At 48.9% G+C, this 6,000-nt stretch overlaps 1 protein-coding gene across 1 annotated transcript in view; it reads right to left on the bottom strand.

Moving 5' to 3' along the window:
- The window catches only part of LOC141178587 (uncharacterized), a 648,943-nt gene that overhangs the window by 24,614 nt on the left and 618,329 nt on the right, over positions 1-6,000 (bottom strand). The window lies entirely within an intron of this gene.

Below are 6,000 nucleotides of genomic sequence, written 5' to 3'. Positions count from 1 at the left end.
GCCGCGTGTGTACGAGGTGTACGGAGCGGAGCCGTGTGTGTACGAGGTGTACGGAGCAGAGCCGTGTGTACGAGGTGTACGGAGCAGAGCCGCGTGTACGAGGTGTACGGAGCAGAGCCGCGTGTGTACGAGGTGTACGGAGCGGAGCCGCGTGTGTACGAGGTGTACGGAGCAGAGCCGCGTGTGTACGAGGCGTACGGAGCAGAGCCGCGTGTGTACGAGGCGTACGGAGCAGAGCCGCGTGTGTACGAGGCGTACGGAGCGGAGCCGTGTGTGTGCGAGGTGTACGGAGCAGAGCCGTGTGTGTGCGAGGCGTGCGGAGCGGAGCCGCGCGTGTGCGAGGCGTACGGAGCGGAGCCGCGCGTGTGCGAGGCGTACGGAGCGGAGCCGCGCGTGTACGAGGCGTACGGAGCAGAGCCGCGCGTGTACGAGGCGTACGGAGCAGAGCCGCGCGTGTACGAGGCGTACGGAGCGGAGCCGCGCGTGTACGAGGTGTACGGAGCGGAGCCGTGTGTGTACGAGGTGTACGGAGCACATATGGGGTATCAGCGTATTCAGGAGAAATTGCACAACAAATGGTATGGTGCATTTTCTCTTTTTCCTATTCTGAAAATGCTAAATTTGGGCATAAAACAGAAGTTTTGTGGTAAAAATAAGATTTTTTATTTTCTCTACTCAACGTCATAAACTTCTGTGAAGCACTTGTGGGTTCAAGGTGCTCACCACATATCTTGATAAATTCCTTGAGGTGTCTAGTTTCCAAAATGGGGTCACTTGTGTCTAAACAGTGGAAACCCCCACATCAGGGGCTCTTGAAACACAACATGGCGTCCACTACCGACTCCAGACAATTTTTTGTTGCAAAAGTCGAATGGTGATCCTTTCCTTCCGCGCCCTGCCGTGACCCCAAACACTAGTCTTCCACCACATATGGGATACCAGCGTATTCAGGAGTAATTGCACAACAAATTGTATGGTCCATTTTCTCATGTTAGATTTGTGAAAATGCTAAATTTTGGACAAAAGTAAAATTTTTGTAAGAAAAAATAAAATGTTCATTTTTTTCCATTCACATTCCATTAGTTTCTGTGAAGCCCCTGAAGGGCTAATAAACTTCATGAATGTGGTTTTGAACACCTTGAGGGGTGCAGTTTTAGAATGGTGTCACTTTTGGGTATTTTCTGTCATATAGACCCCTCAAAGTGACTTCAAATGTGATGTGGTCCCTAAAAAAATGGTTTTGTAAATTTTGTTGAAAAATGAAAAATCACTGGTCAACTTTTAACCCTTATAGCTCCCTAATAATAAAAAAAATTTGGTTCCAAAATTGTGCTGATGTAAAGTAGACATGTGGAAATGTTATTTATTAACTATTTTTTGTGAAATATCTCTCTGATTTAAAGGCATAGGAATTCAAAGTATGAAAATTGTGACATTTTCAAAATTTTCGCCAAATTTCCATGTTTTTTTCACAAATAAACGCAAGTCATGTCAAAGAAATTTTACCAATGTTGTGAAGTACAACATGTCACAAAAAAAAAAAAACAGTCTCAGAATCAGGGGGATCCGTTGAAGCGTTCCAGAGTTATTACCTCATAAAGTGACAATGGTCAGAATTGAAAAAAAATGGCCTGGTCACTAACCTACAAAGTGGCTCGGTCCTTAAGGGGTTAAACAGAGTATAATTATTATTATAGCGCCACTAATTCCTTGGCGCTTTACATGTGTAACAGGGTATACATAGCAAACAACGAGTACAATAGTTTGAACAAAAATTAGTCACCGACTGGTACAGGAGGAGTGAGAACCCTGCCGACGAGGGCTCACAATCTACAAGGGATGGGTGAGGATACAGTAGGTGAGGGAATATTTGACACGTTCCCTAAAAATTTCTGGATTAGTACCGCAGTAATATCTGATGTATGACGACCACGGTTTTAGGTACTGGCCTTGTAGTATGGTATTGGTCAGCGACCAAGTGTGAATAGTTTGGAACAACACACAACTGCCAGACTTTAAATGGAGTATAAAGAACGCCTTGTAAACACCACAACACACGGCTCCACTTCGTACACCTCGTACACGCACGGCTCCGCTCTGTACACCTCGTACACGCAAGGCTCGGCTACGTACACCTCGTACACGTAAAGCTCTACTACGTACGCCTTGTACACGCTCGGCTCCGCTTCGTACCCCTTGTACATGCTGTGACGGATCAGCTATTGGGTAGGCGCAGGTTCACACAGGAATGCAGCCTGCAGGTTCAAAAACAAACTGGTGGTTTATTAAATGTCCATAAACCAACCAGGAAAACAAAACATAACAGCCTTTTTCTGGCACAAAAAGGTATAAAAAACAAAACTCAAAATAACCCGTCCATATGCAGCACAACTTCAGCCGCTTAAATGTAGTGATTTTCTCAGCCTCCAGAAGACTCTGAGCAGCACATGCAAGGTCTGCTCACCTTGCACAACACACAGTACACTAAGACAGGCGCAGCTGTCTTAAATCAGGCCTTATAAGACCTGAACTGGAGGTAAGTGAGCAGCTGTTCCCCTCCCCCAGCTTTTTCAGCTGCTCGTAAAACCCGGCCCTTTAAGCCGGGCCCATTAACTCCCTCTCAGCACTATGTGTGCTGGAGCCTGCTTCCTCGGGTCCTACATCACCGAAGCTTGGTACTTCAGGGACACATACCTCCCGTCCACGACCTGTCCGGTAGCAACCTTACATACCCCCCTTCTGCCCAAAGCGGGGGCCTCGGCACCTTCTGCCACCATACAATAGACCCTTGACAGGGCATCAGCATTCCCATGTTGTTTCCCAGGCCTATGCTCTACCTGGAAACTAAAATCTTGTAGGGCTAGGAACCATCTAGTTACTCGGGCATTGTTCCCCTTCTTTTCTCGCATTCACTGCAGTGGAGCATGGTCCGACACTAACCTGAATCTTCTACCTAACAGGCAATATGTCAGAGTGTCCAACGCCCACTTGATGGCTAAACATTCTTTTTCCACTATAGAGTAGTTCTTCTCGCATGTGGACAGTTTCCGACTGAGGTACATTAGAGGGTGTTCCTCTCTGTTAATGTCCTGGGACAAGACTGCTCCCAGCCCAACATCCGATGCATCCATCTGGACCACAAACTCTTTGGAGAAGTTGGGCGCCACCAAGACTGGCTGTTTACAGAGGGCCAGTTTCAATTCCTGGAAGGCCACTTCAGCTTCCGTGGACCACTTGGCCATAGCTGACTTCGTCCCTTTCAGCAGATCCGTCTGCTATCAGGGCAAATTTAGGGACAAATCTTCGATAGTAGCCCACGATGCCTAGAAATGCCCTGACCTGCATCTTCGAGAGGGGCTGTGGCCAGTTCAGGATTGCCTCGACCTTATTTATTTGTGGTTTTATTTCCCCTCTACCAACCGCGTAGCCCTGATACTTTGCTTCCTCAATCTCCGTGGCACATTTCTTCAGGTTGATGGTAAAGCCCGCCTTCCTTAGGGCGTCAAGTATGGCTTGAACTTTTCCAAGAATAGTTTCCCAGTCCTGGCTGAATATGATGATGTCATCTAGGTAGGCCGCTGCATACTTTTTGCAGGGTGCTAAGATCCAGTCCATGGCTCTCTGGAAGGTGGCCGGAGCTCCCTGCAACCCAAACGCCATCCTGACATATTGATAACATCCGTCTGGCATCGAGAAGGCCATCTTCTCCTTGGCCTCTTTGGACAGGGGAATTTGCCAATATCCTTTGGTGAGGTCCAGGGTGGTGATGTACCGAGCGGGTCCTAGCCTTTCAATAAGCTCATCTAACCTAGGCATTGTGTAGGCGTCAAACTTCAAGACCTTGTTCAGCTTCCTATAGTTGTTGCAAAACCGTGATTCTCCATCTGCGTTCGGCACTAAGACTATAGGACTGGACCAGCCACTCTTGGACTCCTCAATGACTCCCAGGTTCAGGATCCGCTTCACCTCTTTCGAGATCACCTCTCTGCAGGCCTCTGGGCTCCGGTATGGTTTTAGGTTGACACGAACATGAGGCTCTGTGAGTACTTCATGCTCTATGACCCGAGTGAGTTCTGGCAACTCCGAAAACAGGTCTTTATTTCACTGTAGCAACTCTTTGCACTGTTGCTTTTGGGCACTTGACAGTGACTCTGCCACCTTGACCTCTTTCACATCAGCGTGAGGCTCAGCCACTAAACACGAAGTTTCCACGGGTTCCCTATCTCGCTATGGCTTAATCAATTTGACGTTGTACACCTAGTAGGGCTTCCTTCTCTCTGGCTGGTGGAGTTTATAGTTGACCTCACCAACCTTTTCAACTATTTCGTAGGGGCCCTGCCACTTCGCCAGGAATTTGCTCTCCACTGTAAGTACCAGTACCCGATCCCTAGGGTTGAAGTGTCTCACTCGTGCTGATCTATTGTATGCCCTAGATTGCGCCTCTTGTACTTGGAGGAGGTGCTCTTTCACGATGGGCATCACCCTGGCAATTCTCTCTTGCATTTGGGCCACGTGTTTGATTACACTCCTGTAGGGTATAGACTCCGCCTCCCAGGTCTCCTTTGCCACATCCAGGAGTCCTTGGGGGGTGTCAGCCATCCAACAGTTCAAAAGGGGAGAATCCAGTACAGGACTGTGGTACCTCTCTGATGGAGAAGAGAAGGTACGGAAGTAGGCTGTCTCAGTCTCGGCCGTCCTTCTCTATGACCTTCTTTAACATGGCCTTCAAGGTTTTGTTGAACCTTTCCACCAAGCCATCAGTCTGTGGATGGTAGACTGAGGTCCGTAGTTGTGTGATTTGCAGAGTTTTGCACTACTCTCTCATCACCTTTGACATAAATGGGGTCCATTGGTCAGTTAGGATCTCCTTAGGTAACCCCGTTCTAGAAAAAAAATGGACCAACTCCCGAGCTATACACTTGGAGGAGGAGTTATGTAGCGGCACAGCCTTCGGATACCATGTTGCATAGTCGAGTACCACCAGGATATACTGATGCCATCTGGCGGACTTTACCAGGGGCCCCACCAGATCCATGGCTATGCGATCAAAGGGCACCTCAATGATAGGTGACGGCACCGGAGCCGTGTCACCAGGGAGGTCAGCTGGCAGGTGGGACATGACCTACAATAATTTACAATTTCTCGATGATAACCGGGTCAATAGAACCTCTGGAGGATTCGTTCCTGTGTTTTTTCTACCCCCAGGCAACCACCTAACACATGTGCATGGGCCATGTCTAATACCTTACGACTGTATATTCCCGGCACCAGCAACTGCTCGACGAGCTCCCTTCTCACCTTGGTGACTCGGTATAGCAAGTCCCCATTGACGGCAAAGTATGGGTATCTGGTGTCACTCCCGGCTCTTGAGCAACAACGTTAAGTATAGACACATTATCAAATGTCCCTTTAAGAGTTAAATCCCTGAGTTGGGCAGTTCCAAAGTTTCCCTCGGACACCTCCAGGTCAGGGATGTTGGCGTCAGGGGATGCTGCCCCATCCTCATCACCCACAAACACACATGGGAAACTCTTCGGTTACGGCCTGCGGCGAGGTTTCTTCAGGGGTGTTCTGGCTGTCATTTGAGCAACCAGGTGTCACCACTTTCCCCCACGTCCTAGAATAATGCACAGTCCCGTCTGATTATTATCAGGTGCAACAAGTCTTTAACAACCCCACTTCCTGAGCTGTGGTGCCACAGTCCGCGTTTACATCCACCCGGGCAACAGGACAATTTTTAGCGTCCCCATGGATACACCGGACACCCACCACCTTCCCAGGAACCAGCCAATGAGGGAGTTTGGCGCTTATCAGGGTTACCAAACTTCCTGAGTTTGAGTTCACTGAGCACGCGTGAGGGCTCTCGCCGTGTTGATGAACCGCGCTACAAGCAGGGTAGGCAAAGTAGGAGCAATGCTGGCCAGGGGCATGACAACTCCAACAGAGGATGGATTGGGACTGATTCCCCAGCTGCGATTCATCTGCCTCTTGGACTTTGGA

The sequence above is a fragment of the Phyllobates terribilis genome, unplaced genomic scaffold, assembly GCF_046119375.1.
Source record: "Phyllobates terribilis strain yellow unplaced genomic scaffold, ASM4611937v1 Scaffold_29__1_contigs__length_15306474, whole genome shotgun sequence".
Lineage (NCBI taxonomy): Eukaryota > Metazoa > Chordata > Amphibia > Anura > Dendrobatidae > Phyllobates > Phyllobates terribilis.
The sequence above is the reverse complement of the archived record's forward strand: the minus strand, read 5'-3'. Positions and strand labels throughout refer to the sequence as shown.